The sequence below is a fragment of the Oncorhynchus mykiss genome, chromosome 8, assembly GCF_057628025.1.
Source record: "Oncorhynchus mykiss isolate SJ-2025 chromosome 8, ASM5762802v1, whole genome shotgun sequence".
NCBI classification, from domain to species: domain Eukaryota; kingdom Metazoa; phylum Chordata; class Actinopteri; order Salmoniformes; family Salmonidae; genus Oncorhynchus; species Oncorhynchus mykiss.
In genome coordinates, this window is record NC_143029.1 from 32,066,277 (window position 1) to 32,087,247 (window position 20,971).

The following is a 20,971-nucleotide window of genomic DNA, read 5'->3' on the forward strand; positions in this document are numbered from 1 at the left end:
GTTAACATTTAATCTGTTTTCTGACATAGTTTTTTTCCCTGTATGCATTGTTTGTCCTTCCTTATGTGAGGGTTTGAAGTTCCTGGGTGGCTGGTAGCCAACCCAGTACCAGTTAGGTGTAGCACGGTGGACAAGAGGGTTTTTATTCTTTATACAATAAATGTGTGTTTCTTTTAATCTTTGTATTCTGAGTATGACACCCTTGTGGGTGTCAAAAGGGGAGTCGAAAAGCATATATCATTTGTTGATTTTTTTTCAGTTTTTCTGTAAAAAAAAAACAACAACCAAAAAACCTAATATTTTCATGAAATGCTATTAACATATTACTATGTTGTGACCGCTGAAATAAAGGATAATGAGTGACATCCTAGGGGGTGTCAAAAGGGGGACTAAAAAAGCGTTTATCTATTTAATTAACGAGCTGTTGTTCTCTTTTGAAATGAGGGTTTTAAGTTCCTAGGTGGCTGGTAGCCAATCTAGTACATAGTGGGATCGAATGGAGGACATGAAGGCATTTTAAACTTTGTAGCTTTTATTTGATTCATTGCTGAATATTTATTCACACCCTAGTGGGTGTGAAAAGGGGGATTGTGAGGGTTGAAAATATGCTTGGCCTATCATGAGGGTGTTTGTGTGTGTTAGAAGTAACATTTTGCAACATATGGTGTGACTAGCAGAAAGGCTATGGCTAACCTTGGGTGTAGGCAGTTATCATGAGTTATGGGGGACACATACAGAGCATAGTGTTGCGAAAACATACGGTCTTTTGTTAGACATTAACAAGAACCAGATGTGTGATAACGGTATCTAGGGTATGAGCGCATAGATATTCTACACAGCAACAGTTACACCTATCAACTGGAGCGCCTGGGGCTGGGACCAGCCTGTGCGCCAACGATAGGTTGAGTGAGTTAAAGCAGTCTCTACTCTGACAGGCCAGCTCAGAAGCAGGAACTACTTCTGTCAGAGTATTTAAGAAGAAACTATTAGGGTGTTGGCTAGTTCTCTGTTCTGCCCTGCGTGGTATTACAGCAAACCCGTATATACACGTAAATTGCATTTACCATTTATTGCTTAGCTAATAAAAGTACATAGTATATAAATTGGTGACTCAGTGTCATAACTTGTTCCGATACCAGATCCGAATTGACGCAACCCTAACACTTCCTAGGTGAACGCGTGTCAGTCATGTTCACGGCTTTAGCCAGTCATGTTCACGTCTAGCCACAGCTGTGCGCCTCTTGTTATTTGGGTCTCCCGTTTAAGGTGTTTTGTTGTTTACCAGAAACACAAATGTTTATACAAATTATGCCTTTGTTTTCTTAGAGTGAAGAATTGGCAATTGCCCCTTCGCTTATCCCTACTATTCTGGGGCAACCAATCGCAGTGCTCCAATGGATAGCAACCGTTGTCTAGTCCGACATCTCGAACAAGCTCATCTTTTAAACGCATTGGAAGCCATTGAGAGTTGTCATCCAAAAACAAATGGTTTAAATGGCTAAATAATGTAACTGTGCACAAGGGGTACTTGATACGATGTTTCCTGAAATGCAGAGCCTGATGGAGTATTTTCTAATCTAAAATTAGATTTTTTTTTACATTGTTTGCTAGCTCAGCTGGTCAGCTAGCTCCCAGTCTCAGTCTCATTGACCACACAACATTGCTAACGCAAGCTAGACAATTAATAACTTTATTTTTAAGGCATGTTAGCCATGTTATGAATACAACTTATCTGCTGTCGACATCAGGATACTATTTGAGAGCACTAGTTAGCTCCACAAGGTTTGTAGCTTTGGCTGCATGCTGACAGTGCATTCAATCAGAGCCATCCAGTGTCTAGTCACACTACAACCTTCATTTTACCAGGTTCCTGTGAAGCAATTGTCATGAAAGTCCACCACAACATACCCGAGTCTCCTGATTAACAAGGGGTAGTCTGTGTTTAATTTCATTGCGTATTAAAAACACAGTTTTGTGAGGGTATTTCGCCAGTGGGGAAATGGGCTTCCCGGTAAAATGCATTATTATATCACTGTTCATTAAGAATGGACTTGTTTAAAGCTGCCAGGTGAGGTGAGGGTAGGTCCTTCGGGATGCCCGTGCTTCTCATTCTTGGAGAGCTACAGTGCCTTTCAAAAAAAGTACCCTTGGCATTTTTCTTATTTTGTTGCATTACAACCTGTAATTTAAATTGATTTTTATTTGGATTTCACTTAATGGACATACACAAAATAGTCCAAATTGTTGAAGTGAAATGAAAAAAATAACTTGTTTCAAAAATAAAAGAAGAAGTGGTGCGTGCATATGTATTCACCCCTTTGCTATGAAGCCCCTGCAACCGATTACCTTCAGAAGTCACACAATTAGTTAAATAAAGTCCACCTGTGTGCAATCTATGTGTTACATGATCTTTCACATGATCTCAGTATATATACACACACCTGTTCTGAAAGACCACAGAGTCTGCAACACCACTAAGCAAGGGGCACCACCAAGCAAGTGGCACCAAGAAAAACAAGGAGCTCTCCAAACAGGTCAGGGACAAAGTTGTGGAGAAGTACAGATCAGGGTTGGGTTATAAAAAAAATATCAGAAACTTTAAACATCCCACGGAGCACCATTAAATCCATTATTTAAAAAATTGAAAGAATATGGCACCACAAGAAACCTGCCAAGAGAGGGCTGCCCACCAAAACTCACAGAAAATGCAAGGAGGGCATTAATCAAAGAGGCAACAAAGAGACCAAAGATAACCCTGAAGGAGCTACAAAACTCCACAGCAGAGATTGGAGTATCTCTCCATAGGACCACTTTAAAAACTGTACACTCCACAGAGCTGGGCTTCACAGCAGAGTATCCAGAAAAAAGACATTGCATAAAGAAAAAAATAATCAAACACGTTTGGTGTTCCTCACCAAGGAAGGGTGGGGGGGGGGGGGGGGGGGGTGAATAGTTATGCACGCTGAAGATTTCAGTTTTTTTGTCTTATTTCTTGTTTGTTTAACAATAAAAACTTTTTGCATTTTCAAAGTGGTAGGCATGTTGTGTAAATCAAATTATACAAACCCCCCAAAAATCCATTTTAATTCCAGGTTGTAAGGCATCAAAATAAGAAAAATGCCAAGGGGGGTGAATACTTTCGCAAGCCAATGTACTTGTCTAGGTAACATGCTGTTACTAGGATAGCTGCACAAACTACTCAGATGTTTGAGTTCACTGGCGTTTTGCCCTGTGTTTGAGTTCTCTCTTAGTGCTCGAGTCGAGGTAATTTAGCTATTGGCCAAGTAAGTGTATTGTTATGTGTATGGTGGGAAAGGAGGCCAGCAGAGAATGGGGTTGTACTGGTGTGTGCGTGACCTCAGTTATTTTGTGACCCTACATTAAGATGATTAGGTATCGGTCTGTACTATGGCATTGGTCCGTAATTGTTTCCTATTTTCTCTCAGTCATTTCTCGTCGGCATAACTCTTGGAGGGGGGGACCATCAGCCATATTGAGACTGATCTATTTGTGTATCTCCCAGAATGGCCAGAAGATGGCATGCTTACCTGGTCTCCTCTCCCACTGGAAGAAATTGTTATGTCATGGACATACCAAGAGATGGTGCCTGCAAGCACTTTCTCAGAGAAGTTTGTCAGCCAATAAACACACACCACTCAATTTCAGCCAATAAACAACACCCACCACTCAATGTCAGCCAATAAACATGACTTCAATTCTACAGGACAAAACAAAAGCACCGTACTGCAGATAAAGTATAATCAGCACAGTCATGTAATTGAATCAGAACTGGACTTATGAGAATGTAATTCGCGAATCATGACACATTAATCAAAGGTAAGTTTATACATCTTGGATCATAAACCCAAATGGTATAGCTTTGTGTTTACATTTGTTATTGATACCAATCATGAGAAACAGCAGTAGAATATACAATGGTACTGTTTGTTAATAATAAAAAATGGTTTGCATCAACAGAGATGTAATAACTGACAAATAGCAATAGCTGCTAATAATGTAATACTTCTTGCATGTATAATGTAATAAATGCTGATGGATGTGGAATTGGAGACAAGTGGGAGTTGAGTTGCTGTGTGAGAGAGATAATGATGGTCAAAAGATAAAGGGGGGAAAAAAGTATAAATGAAACATAATAAAAGTACATTTGAATGACACTAAGTGGCACTGTTTTTACAACTAATGCCGGTTTGCCTGAGGCTGATGCCATGCAGGTGTTTGTACACATGCATATTGCATACGGTTTTGACTTATTATTTATAGGGGTGCCAGGTAGGTTGTGCCTACCAGAGAAAAAATTGGTTTCTCCTTTTGGTTTGGGAGGGAATGAGTCCCATCTGGTCCGTCAAGTCTACACCAATACAAAGGACTTATGTAAAAGTCAGGATGGAAATACCTTTTCATAAACCTTTAAAACATTGGAAAGAACTTCAAAAACAACTGTATTCTTTTGCGTGGGTTGTATTACCAACATCAATGATTACACACACATATAATATACCACAATTCGTTTTTTTTCCTCCAGAAAAGTCCTGTACCTAGTCCCTAAAAAGAGTCCAGCCCGGTAAAGATGTTCAGGGAACTCAAGTGACCTTAGCCACGCAATGTTTGTCTGTTCCTACAAGTGTAGCGTAAACCCAGTATCAAATCATACAATCAATATAACAATTACTTAACCACACAACTATAAAGCGTATCAACTTTTTACTAAGTCCTCAACTACAACTAACTACATAAATCCTCACAGTGTACATCACATCAAAACAAATGAAACACTGTATACAAAAAGGTTGTAGACAGTCGGTCAGTCAGACAATCCAATCCGCCAACGGATCTCCAGCAGAGAAAGCCCACGAAGAACAGAGAGGTGTAGTCCACGGACGCAAAGAGTGGATCCGATCATGGGTAAACTCTATTAGGCTACAAAACAGATGTTTAAAGGCAACAAAACAAACGGAATAGGGGAACTGAGGGTTGAACACATCCTCATTCACGTCTCCATCACAACCCCACTTTTGCGCAGCTAATGCTGGCTATTTATTTGGGAATTAAAGGGAAAGCGCCCTACTGGAAGGAGAAGCACTGAGACCGTTCAGGAAAATTCAGGGCCGTCACAATATACACACACTCTCATTCAAATAAACACATACAAGAACACACACATACATGTAATAGTGCCAGACATGCACACAAACATATAAAGTAGGCATTGCTGTTATGATTTCAGTTGTCCTTGATGTCCTTTGTTTTACATTTATTATTTAGTTGTTTTTTTTTTGCATTTTTGTTTGCTGTTTTCTTCTGTCTTTTCCTTTTTTCTCTTTAGTTCATTCTCTTGGTTGTTGGTGCATTTGGGGTTGGGAATGAATGGTTGAAGGACAATTGGGGAACTGTGGGGGATCTTGGAGGGTTCGGGTTTCACAAGATTGTGATCATGAAAAAGGAAAGTGACATATATTTTATATCACTATCATGCACACGTACCCTCACACATAAGGATGGCTCTGTTGCGGAAAGACTGATACATGTTTGATAGTGTCTTGATGCTGTATTGTTTGTCCTTCATGTTCTAATACTTTAATGTTACCCCTTGTGTTTTTTGTAATAAATAATTATAAAAAAATAAAAAATAAAATAAATGCTGATGATGTAATAAATCACAAATAATGTAATAAATAAACTGAACACATAACATAATAATTATTTTGCGCACAATGTAATAATTATTGTTCAAACACACCAAGACAGTCGTGAAGAGGGCACGACAACACTTTTTCCCCTTCAGGAGACTGAAAAGATTTGTCATGGGTCCCCAGATCCTCAAAAGGTTCTACAGCTACACCATCTGGAGCATCCTGACTGGTTCCATCACCGCCTGGTATGGCAACTGCTCGGCATCCAACCGTAAGGCACTACAGAGGGTAGTGCGTATGGCGCAGTACGTCACTCGGGCCAAGCTTCCTGCCATCCAGGACCTATATACTAGGCGGTGTCAGAAAAAGGTCCAAAAAATGGTCAAAGACTCCAGTCACCCAAGTCATAGACTGTTCTCTCTGCTACTGCACGACAAGCGGTACCGGAGCGCTCCTTAACAGCTCTTACCCCCAAGCCATAAGTTTGGTGAACAACTGCTGAGCAATTAATTAAATAAATATTTATATTGACCCCCACTTTGTTTTTACACTGCTGCTACTAGCTGTTTATGATCTATTTATAGCCACTTTACCCCACCTACAAACTACCTTGACTAACCTGTACCCCCACACATTGACTCAGTTCCGGTACCCCCTGTATATTGCCTCGTTATTGTTATTTTATTGTGTAACTTTTTATTTCATTTTTTTACTTTACTTTATTTAGTAAATATTTTTCTTAACTCTATTTCTTGATCTGCATTGTTGGTTATGGGCTTGTAAGTAAGTTTTTCATGCTAAGGTTGTATCATGCACTTGTTGTATCCGGTGGATGTGAAAAATTTGATAACATTACAAAATGGGTAAAATTGTATTCATGAATAGTGTAAAAACTTCAACCAATAATGTAATAACCTTAAAAACTAAATTCAAGTGTCATGCTTCAGTTATAGCTGACTACACACCAAACCACAGTCCTGAATCCTAGCTCAAAACCTGACATTAGCAGTAATATCAATACTTTTTATTGACCCCCCCCCCCAATACATACCAACAACCCCTGGCAGGGCCAGCTTGGATCAAGGTAAAGTCATCTTGAACAGAGGCAGGGCCAGCTTGACCAGACCCATAGGTCTAAACTATGGCTATTAAACCTATGGGTCCCAACTTTCCAACTAAAATGATTTGCCCTACGCATACCGCTTGTTCAAATGTGCTGACACTGATCATAGCCCTGACGGCTAAACTAGGCCAATGCTGTCATGTCATGGTAACGGTTCCATAACATGAGCTGCAGTAACAACTCATGGTGATCTATGGCCATGTCTAGACTTGACAGTTCATGCAGCTTTTGTGTTCTGATCATGGAGTTCTGATTTTGGAATTCCAAACTGGTCATGCTTCTACAACTACATTTAAATGCGTCTACCGTGTCCACATTGTGTCTGGATTCCCCTTTCCTGCACTATATTCAAATGCCAGTATGCATTCTGCAAATTGTGGAACAGGTAAAAACTGATAATACAACAACAACTTGATGGCAATAAGTTAGCCATCAAGTTAGAAAATGCTGTAGCTAACTAGCCAGCAAACCTCTGTAACTAGCCAGCAAGCTAGCTAGCAACGATAAAGGGATTTCAAGTAGGTTAGCATAACTCTAGCATAAAATAGTTTTTTTCTAAATAAACTTGCTGGCTAGCATTTATGAAGCCGGCCAACACCTTCCTCACACACCAGAAATATCTTTCCTCCAACGTTTAATGAAAAAAAAGGTGCCTTTCGCTCCCAAACACAAGTTTTCTGGAGACTTGTGGGCGGAGTGCCAATGATGTCGCACTGTATATGCTTTCAGTAGCCTGACTGTGTCCAGACTAAGGAGAAATACGCACACAATGCATCACTGACCCCCTCTTGAAGTTGTCAGCCAGATCTGAACACAATCTGACCACAATGAGACTTTTGTATGTCTAATACCAGAAGTCGCATATAAGTAAGTGTCAAGTGTAGACACCGCTTCATGCTATACTGTAAGTAAAAGTAGCACGTCTGTTAAACGAGGCTCGCTTGAAGCGTTTTCACACTATTTTCCTCGTCAACAAAAGCATTGCAGAGACGAGGTGGATGCACAGAAATAAGCACATAAGTAAGTATAAATTCACAAACAATCTCAATAATCCTAAAACTAAGTAGGAAAATTGCTAAAATAACCCTGCACACACTGAAAGGTTCAGGTATCACCACCGCTAATTAATCCTGCCAGCTTGTGCTAACTGTGACTTCAGTCACTCTTAAAGGGACAGGCTTTTTTTTGCAGGTTAACAAACATAAACTAATATATAGCTGTTGTTTCTGATCAACAAATATGTTGTAATTAATGTTGTTGTATTGTACTGGAACTAATGACAACAAACTGTAACTGAATGGATTCAATTAAGAAAAAAGTTCTAAAAGGATTCTGATTGGGGAGACCAAATTCCACAAGATTTATCAAAATCCTATAGGATCCAATCGGATTGTCTTTGATTTCCAATAGGATTCTAGTAGAGGTGATACAAAATCCTATAGGATTGTGAGAATCACATTGGATCCAATAGGATTACTTTTTGTTTCCAGTAGGAAAAAAGAAGTCCATTAGGATTCTGATAGAGGTGACACAATCCTATAGGATTCTATTAGAATCCTATTGGACTAGGGATTTTTTGACAAGGAAAGGTATTTACCAGATAACAACTCTTCAAAATCTCTTCACATTAATGGAAACAAATGCAGATAATGACTGATAATGTTAGCAGTAGCACTTGTATAAAACGTCAGCCCAGCATTCAAAACGATCCACCAGTCATCAATTACACTAATGTCCAGACCTGAGTCTTTATGTTTCGATGATGATACATGGCATGGAAGGTTGTTCAGATTAATTAAATCACAGTACAGTGTAGTTAGATCATATGATTGACAGTTGACAGTTTAGTTGGCATTAGTCTATAATTCTTGTCTTGATTGGCTTTAGGATTGACCAACTGGTGGGTAGAGTAGTATGTACTGTATGTATGTATGTATGTATGTATGTATGTATGTATGTACAGTATGTATGTGTGTGTGTATGTATGTATGTATGTATGTACGTATGTACGTACGTATGTATGTATGTTTTTCTGCAGGGAGAAAGAAATAGCAAATAATGAGCAATAATGATAGCACACGCACACATAACTAGGTTATCAAATGCTATAATATTAATCAATTGCAATGTGAAAATACAATTATTAAACATATCAATAGCAATAAGCATACGTGATTAAGCTAGCCAAATATAGCAACACAATAACAATATAAATGTTAAAAGTGGGATGCAATAACATATAGTGTGGTAGGCCAAAGCTACAGTAGGCTAAATTGGCAGTGGCTATTTAGTGTAGCATATAACAATAGATACAGCTCATGAATCTACCATCTAAGCCTACACTCACTAAAAACCCACCACCCTACTCCACTATTTAAATATATCTAGTCCTACCTCAGGCCAACAGCCTGAAAGGACAGGACACCACCATTCAACACACCCTGTAATTCTTCTGATGTAAAGTATCGTACACCCAAATACCTCTCTGCAGCTGCCACCACAACGTCAATTTTCTGTGACTTACTTTCCGTCCTTGTAGTAAAGTTGATAACCATTGCTATAAATGCAAGAAATCCCATCTTACTGCAGCACATTTCAATTGTTGGCCTGTCCCTCTGTACTGGTACAGATCTACTACTCACACCACTCCTCTCAGGATCTCTCCCCATTGACCCATCTTCCTCTACTTTCTTCACTGCCTCAGCATACGACAACTGCACTACTGTAACCCTGGAGAACTCAACCTGCCTGTCTTGCAACGGACATTTCTGATCCCCAGCTCCATGGGAAGCCCACAATTAACACATACCACTACTCTCCCCAATGCTACACATTTATTTGTCTCATGCCCTTCTGCACACTTCTCACACCTAGGAACCCCCCTCCTACACATTGCTGCCACATGTCCATAAGCTTGACACCTGTAACAACTAGTGGTGTCTATTCATGGATGCCAAGGGAAGCCAGGCTTCCCCAAATATTTGACCAATATTTTTTTGTTTTAACTCTGTGTTTTATAATTTTCCTTCAATTCGCAAGAGGCTGAATGTATCTCACAGGAGAAAGCATCCGAGCGAGCGAAACAGGGCCCCTCGGTCTCTCAGCGTTTAGGCTATCTATCTGATTTTGTCTGGTCCAAACGAGCATGACATTGTTGCTGCCCGTAGCATTGAAGGCAAGGAAAGTCAGCGAGCATTTAGCCCCCCTTGATAAAATAAAGTATAAAAAATGTGCCAATCAGCATTGAGCTAAGCTGAGTGAGCTCAACTGTGAATGATCTTGGCTCACAAAAAAAAGTGTCAAGGGAAGCCAGCTTGGATTCTGGCGTCAGGCAAAGACTCAACATCAAAACTCGAAAGAACAGTCTGAGTCGTGCCAAACGACGAGCATCACTAACACCGGGAATCTTCTTCCTGAGTTGGTCAACTTTCACATTTACCCCTACCCTGTTAATCACTCCTTTCAATGGCTTGCTTTTTTTGAGAGTTCAATTCCAACTTTCCCTCCTTCTCTGTTTCTAATCTGCCTAAACATGCTCAGTGTAACAAGGGTGGTTCAGCACAACAGTTTATTCCTGAAGCCTGGATGAGTGGACTAAGGCAGTCTTTTGACAAGCAGAAGACCTGGGTTCACTTCCACCTTCTAACATGAATACCAGTGATGAAGGCCTACTTTTCACGTTACCTCTGCAATAATTTATAGCCCTAAACATTTTGATTGTAACATTATTTATAATATTACAATGGGCCTGGCAACTGTAGCCTATAATTAGTGCCCTAGGCTTCCCTAGGAAAATTATTTAATTCCCAATGTCTTCCTTAAAATGTTAATCAAAATATGGACTGAAAATCATCATCAAACAATATTTTTGCTATAAACCATTTGCAATTTAAAACCATTTGATTGTATGAGAGACACAGTCTGCCAAAACTTTTTTTGTGATGTGATGCTGCCTTTTACATGCTCTGAAACACCAACAAGTGTTTTCACAACGCTCTCTTAAAAACACAATTATTCAGATTGAACAACCACTTTGGATATTTTAGAGTACTTCCATTCTGTTTCGAAATACATTCAGTGTATCATAAAACTTACATTGGGTTAAGATTCAGACACCCTCCAAACACCAGATCTCAGCTTAGAGGCATAACTTTTCATGGTTTTACTACACAATGATGGTGTTTTGAGTCTTACTACTTTAACAGTGTAATTGAAATCATTTTAATTACAACAAACATGCAAATTGTTGCTGACGTTGCAAGAATAACCTCACATTATGATATGTGGACACAATGTATTTTACATGGCATCTTATTCTTTTTTTTGCCAATTATGCATAGGCTACGGCTTATGATAAACGGTGATGCGTTACGGGAATTTATATCATGTTCTCAATGTCATTTCTTGACAGTAGGCTGTCACTCTTGTAGTTTAAAAGCAGATTTAATTGATTGTTCTAACAAAGTCCACGATAGTGGTTCAAATTGATCAAATCTGGTCTACAGATCAAGTGGGTCATTTGCAGAAAAGGAATTAGAGGTATTGTCATGATCTGCCTTATGCTAAATAGACTAAAGATTAAGATGAAAATGTATAGGGCTGATTAGGCCTATTATGGATTTTCATGACAATTACGTTGGCATATGCCATGCAATTCTACATTCTTATCACGGTCCCAGTGTAGCACCCTGAAAACTTTGTTGACGGAGATATGGCGGTGCACCTCGTCACGGCATCAGTGCAGTTTCAGTGTGACTCTGATGAGCATGTGGATATATGATGTTAGGTTTTCTGGTCATTCATTCACACCAGCCAGCAGAGGACAATAAAGAAGCCTTGCGCCTACCTTCAAAATCCACTTCACCAGAATGACAACTGCAGGCTATTTTTCTTCCTCTGGCATTTCTGTGCCTCTCCAAGGATTATAGAATCCATTTTTAGGATATCAGCTCAATGTATATGGGTTGAGCTCATTTAATTAATTTCCCCCCAGGACAAAGTGTATACAGCTGTACATTATTCTGCTTGCTTTCCTCCAACTTAGTACCAGGCATCATTACGTAGTTGGATTTGCATTATCTCAGGGTTTCTCAAACAGGAGACAAAGGGCTGTGAGACATGGGTTTACCTCTGGACACATGAAAGGTAGGATGTGTACAAAGGGTCTGAGGCAACAGAAGACGAACCGCAGGGGTGCTAATGATTTTGGAGATGGGAAACGGGCCGATAAACCAGGGGGAGAGTTTGCGGGATTCCACCCGGAGGGCCAGATCCCGAGTGGACAGCCATACCTTCTGCCCGAGACGATACTGGGGAGCCGGGGTTCGGTGGCGGCCTGCTTGTCGTCGATACCTGGAGGTGGTCTTGAGGAGGGCCACCAGGCTCTCCTCCAGGTACGACAACAGCGGAGGACAAACATCTGGACAGAAGGTATGCCGACCTCCACTTCCTGCTCAGGGAAGAGCGGGGGCTGATACCCCAGGGAACACTCAAAAAAAGATAGTCCGGAGGCAGAAAAGGGAAGGGTGTTGCAGGCGTATTCGACCCACACCAGCTGCTGGCTCCAGGTGGTGAGGTTGGCGGAGACCAGGATAAGAAAAGAGAAGTCTCCAGATCCTGGTTGGCTTGCTCTGACTGGACGTTGGACCAGGGGTGGAATCCTGAGGAGAGACTGGCCGGCGACCCAATGAGGGTGCAGAACGCCTTCCAGAACTGAGACGAGAACTGAGGGCCCCGGTCAGAGACCATGTCGACTGGGAACGCTGGGAAAGCTGCGCCTCTTGAACCTGTTTACCTATACCCCAGCTGAGTGCCATCGCCAGGCACGAGGTGGGAAGGATGGTCTCGGGCTCCGGGGTAATATCCATGGGGCTATTACGGTGAACGGTGCATGCGGATTGACATTCTTGGATCCCGGCTGATATGAGAGGGAGAAGTTGAACTGTGTGAACAGCAGGGCTCATCTAGCTTGCCTGGAAATGAGGTGTTTGGCGGTGCTGCGATACTCCAGATTTGTGTGGTTGGTCCATACGATGAACGGGTGTTCCGCCCCTTCCAGCCGGTTCCTCCATTCCTCCAACGTCATCTTCACTGCGAGAAGCTCACGATTTCCCACATCGTAGTTTTTCTCCATGGCGTTGATGCGATGGGAGAAGAAGGCACAGGGATGTAGCTTCATGTCCAGGGCAGAACGCTGGGACAGGACCGCCCCCACGCCTACATCAGACGAATCGGCCTCCACCACCAACTGACGGGAACTGTCAGTATGAACCAGGATGGGAGCAGTGTTTAAGGTCCCAGAACGCCCGCTCAGCAGCAGGGGACCACATGAACGGAACCTTGGGAGAGGTGAGTTTTGACAAGGGGAAGCCTGGCTGCTGTAACCCCAGATGAAGTGGCGATAGAAGTTGACGAACACCATGAAACATTGCAGCTGTACCCTGGACAAAGGCTGGGGCCAATCCACCACCGCTTTCATCTTCCGGGGATCCGTTTGGACACTTCCAGCGGAGAAGATGTATCCCAGAAAGGGGATGGTGGAGTGATGGAACTAGCACTTCTCTGTCTTAACAAACAGCTGGTTTGTTGAAGAACCTGTCGGACGTGGAGCATATGTTCTTGGGGGGAGCGGGAGAAGACAAGGATGTCATCAATGTAGACGAAGATGAACCGGTTCAACATGTACGTAGAACATAATTTACCAGAGCCTGGAACACAGCAGGGGAGTTGTTGAGGGCAAATGGCATGACCAAATACCCATTGTGGCCACTGGTTGTGTTGAAGGCGGTCTTCCACTCATCCCCTCCCGTATCCGCACCAGGCATTTCGTAGATCTTGCTTGGAAAACACGTGGCCCCCTGCAGCGGCTCAAAGGCCGAGAAGATGAGAATTAGCGGGTAGCGGTTCTTCACCATTATGTCCTTGAGTCCCCGGTAGTCAATTCACGGATGCAGGGTCTTGTCCGTTTTCTCCATAAAGAAGAACCCTTTGCCGGCAGGAGAGGTAGAAAGACATATCAATCCTGCAGCTAGGGAGTCTGCAATGTAGGCGTTCATAGCCTTGGTCTCCGGTCCGGACAGCGAGTACAGTCATCCCCGGGGCGGATTGGTGGTAGGGAGAAGGTCAATCCCGCAGTCATATGGTCGGTGCGGCGGAAGCAAAGTTCCCGGGCCTAGTTGAACACCTCCCGAAGGTCCTGGTACTCTGCGGGAATGGCGGAGAGATCCGGGGCACCTTCTGAGCCCCCAGGAAGAAGTCCCGGGGCTATTTGCGCTGACCTCAGACAATGGGAGTAGCAGAATGAACTCCAGCCCATGATGGTGTTGGGATAGATTTCTCGTTCCTTGTCAATAATTTTCTTATTGGTGAAATCAGCAATCAGACAATATCTTTAAGTAAATCAATCAAACCTTTATTAATGCAATTGCAGACAGAAGTTGACAACGGGAACATAGCACGCATGTTTCCGAGTAAGTTCTGCAAAATAAAAAAGGTCCTAGTTGCTTTAATATGCTTGCAGTCAACCCCTAGTGATGTAACTGACTACTTCAACACCTTCTACTCATGAGAACAAACCCATGCATACAGTTTACAAAATTGCAGGAGAGAACAATAGTTCCAGTGTTTTCTAAGGGCTCAGCAGTAATTTTCCACTTCCGTGTGGCTTACAGTGGTATGTCTGACTTGTCTCTTATCTATTTACTCCCCTGCAGGGTTCTGTGTCTATGTATCTCTTTTAGCCTTGAGGCGCTTTCTCACAGACACCCTGTTTTGACTGTAATTACTCACACATCTCTCAGACCGTTTCATATAATAGGCAGAGACTAGAAAATAACTGTGGAACAATATTAAACCTTATAATGCATATATATTGCTAATCTGTAGTCCAGGACGCTATAAATGTAGTGGGGGAGGGGGTCGTATAGCCCTTCCCCTTCTATTAATTCAACATAAGCATAATCAATTGTTATAATACATCAATCATTTGGTGCAGCCCCTATCATGACCCCAAGGTGACCCTATCAGTGGCACCAGTAGACGAGTTGATGATGGGATGGTGTCGCTGGAGAATCCCAAAACCACGGGAATCTGAGGAGACTTGATGAGCAGGAATTGAATGGTCTTGCTGTGATTCCCTGACAGCCGTAGGTTGATGGGAGTAGTATTATGAGTGGCCCGGCTTATAGAGCAACAGTCCAGGGTTCTAACATCTATGGGAGTGGAGAGGGGCTGAGTGGGGATTTTCAACTCGGAAGCCAGGGTATCGTCCAAAAAGCTCTCAACGGCCCCAGAGTCAATGAGGACCCGGAGAGATTTTGACTGGTTTCCCCACAGCAGAATGGCATGAAAAGGAGTGTGAGCAAGGGAAGCAGGAAAGTTCTCCATATGTCCCACCAGAGTACTCACTCCTACCAGTGAGCCTGGTCTTTTTAAAGGACAAGAGGACACAAAAGGACCAAGAGTCTTTCCTTTCCCTCCGTCGTTCCCATAGTCGCCCATTCGGATATTCAAAGCAATGAGGGAATCGAGATCCGTAGGTAACTCCCAAGCGGCAAGCTTGTCCTTGACTTCCTCCAAGATGCCATGCAGGAATATATCGAACAGTGCTTCCTGGTTCCAAGCACTCTAGGCTGCCAATGTGTGGAAATCCACCGCATAGTCTGCCACACTGTGGGAGTCCTGCCTAAACTGGATTAGCTTTCGGTCAGCTTCTCTCTCGGAGAACTGGGCAAAAAGAAACCTTCCTCACCTTTACCTTGAACCCCTCCAGACTAACGCATATGTCCGGCTGTTGTTCCCATACAGCAGTAGTCCAGGTGAGCGCCTTCCCGAAACATCAGCGTGATGAGATAGGCTATCTTCGATTGATCCTGCGTAAGCAGGGCTCCTGAGAAGGTGGAGTGACCGATGAGATGGCGCTGCTAGCAGCTGGGTTACTCTCAGTCAACCCATGGAATTGCTCCAGCAAAATGTCCACTGCCCGGGTCATGGCATTCAGCTAACGTTTGGACCCCCCCCCCATAAGGCCACGAAGCAGTTCCTCGTGCCTCCCGATGGTAGCTCCTTGGGAGGAGATGGCGTTGCGCAGCTGGCCCGGGTCTGCTGGCTCAGACATGGCCAGTTCGTACGAACACGTTTGAATGTAAGACCCAGGTGCAGACAATGTCGAAGTAACAAAAGTTTATTTAATTGAAACATGGGCAGTCAACGGTACAGGAAGGAAGGCAGGCTCAGAGTCAGAGGTCGGTAATCCAGAGTAGTGGGGCAAAGGTACATGCTGTTAGGTAGGCTCAGGGTCAGGGCAGGCAGAAAGGTAAAAAAAAAACTAGAAAACAGGCACTATAGACAGGACAGGAGCAAGGGGGGAAACGCTGGTAGGTATGATTGGACAAAACGAACTGGCAAAAGACAAACAGAGAACACTGGTATAAATACACAGGGGATAATGGGGGTGATGGGCGACACATGGAGGTGGGTGGAGACAATCACAAAGACAGGTGAAACAGATCAGGGTGTGACAGGGAGATTGTGGCATTTGAATTCTGACACGCGTAGACATTACAAATAATACAGAGACCCAAATGTTTGTCATATTTTTGCAGGAATTTAATTCCTCTGTTTTAATTCCCAATTAAAATTAAACACTCTGTCAATTCATAAGAATTTGTATGACCCTTATTTTATAGAGATCGACAGAGCCCGGTCTTAAAGTCAAATAGCAGCCTTTATTCACGAGAGTACTGAATATGATACAGTTTACCACAGGTTATAAGTTGAAAATGACGTCATTAGTTTCAGCACCAACCTGTGCCATCTCCGTTCCAGTACAAAGGCAGTATCTCAAGTCTTCCCACCTCGTCTCCCTACCAATTTAATATAATTTATGGCTGAGCCAAGGTTTTCCGGTGTAGATAAGCATTCTAGCCAGTCTGAAGATTTAGTTCATTCATTTCTACCCAGGAACAGACCGTCATTGTTCTAATCCTTGATTCATTCACAAACATTATATTCCGTACTAAGATTAAGAAAGAAAATTCATACATATACAGTAACATAATAGTATTCTGATTAGTACATATACAGTAACATAATAGTATTCGGATTAGTACATATACAGTAACATAATAGTATTCTGATTAGTCAGTCCTGATTGAAATGTATACATAATTAGTCATCATTGATAAAAATTCCCTTAACATATCTACAGAAGACCAGAACATGTGTAAAATGGAGCCAACTTTTTATTAAAATGCTTCTTGTACTGGTTGACCTGAAGAAGAAAAGGTGTACCACTTCCATATGTGAGGCTCATAAGAGGACAGTAGCGGAAGATAAATTAATGTAGTGAAAACAACAGATTTGGAATAAGGAGGAGGGAAACTACTGTTGAATATTTTTGTGATCATTAGAATTTGGCTAATCACATGACTTCAAGGAGTGTCTTCAAATTGAGGAGTGTTTTTTTTCCTTCTCTGACGAGACTGGATGTTTGCTAGGTCCAACTGGAAGTGCAATACTAACAAACCCCCACCTTGCAACTTTGTTGTGGCAATGGATGCAAATGCAAAGTGTTCCTCAAGTGTGTAACACTTAACAAACAGTGCCTTCGGACAGTATTCAGACCACTTGACTCATTCCACATTTTGTTACGTTACAGCCTTATTCTAAAATGTATTACATTGTTTTTGTTCCTCATCAATCTACACACAATACTCCATAATGACAAAGCAAAAACAGGTTTGTAGATATTTTTGCAAAATTATAAAAACTGAAATATCACGTTTACATAGGTATTCAGACCATTTATTCTGTTCTTTGTAGAAGGACCTTTGACAGCGATTACAGCCTTGAGTCTTCTTGGGTATGACGCTACAAGCTTGGCACACCTGCATTTGGGGAGTTTCTCCCATTCTTCTCTTCAGATCCTCTCAAGCTCTGTCAGGTTGGATGGGGAGCGTTACTGCACAGCTAGGGTTCAAGTACAGGCTCTGCCTGGGCCACTCAAGGACATTGAGACTTGTCCCGAAGCCACTCCTGCGTTGTCTTGGCTGTATGCTTAGGGTCATTGTCCTGTTGGAAGGTGAACCTTCACCCCAGTCTGAGATCCTGAGCATTTTAGAGCAGGTTTTCATCAAGGACCTCTCTGTACTTTGCTCCGTTTATCTTTGTCTTGATTCTGACTAGTCTCCCAGTCCCTGCCGCTGAAAAATATCCCCACAGCATGATGCTGCCACCACCATGCTTCACCGTAGAGATGGTGCCAGTTTTCCTCCAGACGTGACACTTGGCTTTCAGGCCAAAGAGTTCAACCTTGATTTCATCAAAGAGTCTTTAGATGCCCTTTGCAAACTCCAAGCGGGCTGTCATGTGCCTTTTACTGAGGTGTGGCATCCGTCTGGTCACTCTACCATAAAAGCCTGATTGGTGGAGTGCTGCAGAGATGGTTGTCCTCCTGGAACGTTCTCCTATCTCCACAGAGGAATTCTAGAGCTCTGTCAGAGTGACCATTGGGTTCTTGGTCACCTTCCTGACCAAAACCCTTCTCTCCCGATTGCTCAGTTTGGCCGGGCGCCCAGCTCTAGGAAGATTCTTTGTGGTTCCAAACTTCTTCCATTTAAGAATGATGGAAGTGTGCACAACAAATACACTTTGATTGGATTTAGTCAGTTATTACATTATCAGTTGCTGAATGGTAGAATTAGGACATGGCAGTGTGTGATTGACCATAAGAAGAACCCCTTTCCCTCCCTCCTCCCACAATCCCCACCCTCCCCATTTCCCACCCGCCAGGCAGATAGTAAGACCTGTCCTAGCTGTCCCACCCATCCCTCCCACCCCCAAGTACTGGAAGTGAACCTCCCCCCCCCAAACACATGCCCGGAGGCCTACTTAGACTGTAGATTGAGCAGAAAACAGTATAGCTGTAGAAAGGCCCATGGATTTGATGGAATCGACCTTTAATTCATGGACACCTGCCCAGCTGGGCTAGGGGCACTTTAAATAGGTCAGGTGGAAATGTCCAACAGATCTCAACCCATTAAAAGTATGAAATCGCCATCGCCCACCTCGCTGCTTTCTCTTCGTCAACTCCATCCAATCCAGACATTCTGTGCGTCCATGAATCAACGTACCTTTCGTCTGAACTATCTGTTGCGATCAGGAGAGCGTGCCATCGTTTATTGTTTATAGATTTTACCATGGAGCGCGGCTTGGAGGGCAGCTTCAAACCTATTGTGTTATGTCAATGGGTGGCAGGGTAGCCTAGTGGTTAAAAATAAAATGTCTATAAATACAATTGTTAGACATGGAAATATACATATTCCTCTCTTTAATGCAACCGCTGTGTCAGATTTCAATTTTTTTTAACGGAAAAAGCAAACCATGCAATCATCTGAGATGGTGCTCAGAAAATAAATAAAATGATCCACCATGTTGGAGTCAACAGAAATCAGAAATCACAGTATAAATATTCCCTTACCTTTGAGGGTAGCCTAGTGGTTAGAGCGTTGGACTAGTAACGGAAAGGTTGCACGTTCAAATCCCCAAGCTGACTAGGTACAAATCTGTCGTTCTGCACCTGAACAGGCAGTTAACTCACTGTTCCTAGGCCGTCATTGAAAATAAGAATTTGTTCTTAACTGACTTGCCTAGTCAAATAAAGGTAAAATATAAAATGGACAATGCTCACGGCCCTATAGATCATTACAGGCCAATTATGCCATTGACATATGGTTGAAATGAAATGACATGTACAAATGAAGACTAACCTGGAAGGATGAAGTATGTAATGCAATGATTTGCTGAATTGATAAATCCATGTATCAAATTGATTGAGATTGTAGATTGAATAATTGATAAGTGATTGATTTATTTGTATTATTATTCTCATTATTCTCCAGTCCAGTTATGAGCCTAAATGACTCAATCACAATTCTTATTGAATTGAATTGCTGAATGACCTAATTATGTTAATAATGAGTGATTGTTATGATTTGACTTTCGTGATTATGAATTTGCTTGGATACATGTTATTCTGTTTCATTTGTTGTGCAGCACAGACCAACTACCCAGTAAATATACCACTTTGTTGCAGTTAAAGGAATTCCTGCCTCAGTCTCAACCATTCCTCTATCACCTGTTCACCTCCACTATTGTCAGTCATCCTTCCTGTCCAGCTACCCACACAGATTCCAATAATCTTTCAATAGCTTTGTCTGAAATTCAAAGAGGTCTTTTTTTTATCACCACAGATTAATTTGCTATTTGTTTTTTAACTAGGCAAGTCAGTTAAGAACAAATGCTTATTTACAATGATGGCCTACCGGGGAACAGTGGGTTAACTACCTTGTTCAGGGGCAGAACGACAGATTTTTACCTTGTCAGCTCGGGGAGTCAATCCAGCAACCTTTCGGTTACTGGCCCAACGCTCTAACCACTAGGCTACATGCTGCCCCACATTATAGCACTGAGTAGTCATTATGATCACTCTCTCCACTGTCCTCAACCTGGTCTCAGAGCATGTCGTATTATTCTGTAAGTAAATCCGAGACCCCGAATTACAATTCATATAAGTTACGAATTGCATAACGTACAATATGTTATTTTACGAATTCTAGCTAGTAGTAGTTAGGGTTAGGAGAAGGGTTAGCTAACATCCTAAGTAGTTGCAAAGTCGCTAAAAAGTAGTAAGTAGTTGTACAGTTGCTAATTAGCTAAAAAGTTATCCGTGATGACATTCAAACTCCATACCTTTGGGTTGCTAGAAGTTAGCGTTATATCCACCCTACTTTAGTTTTTGCCTTATGGTACCATCTGTGTTATGTAACCATTACAAACGTAACATATGATACTAATTTAAGTCTCCTGGATTTATGTGTACTATGTTACATCTAGTCTGAGACCAGGTTGCTGTACTTGCCAATTTTCATGCACACTTGTCTCGCAGGACATTTGCATGTGAAGTACTCTGAAGTCTTTTAAGCTATTTAAAGACTACAAAGAATATTTAATGAAAAGCCCATGGTTCTGTGTAGTGCGTGTGTGTGTAGAGAGAGAGGGGGAGATATTATGAGAGAGCGAGAGAGGTTTGAACTACAGTATGAAGGTTCCACATCAGCGCACGGATGAGCTGTCCATGGTGCTGAAATAATGCGGCGGCATGTCCATTTCAGAGTGCTCATATTCGGTGTTCTACTTG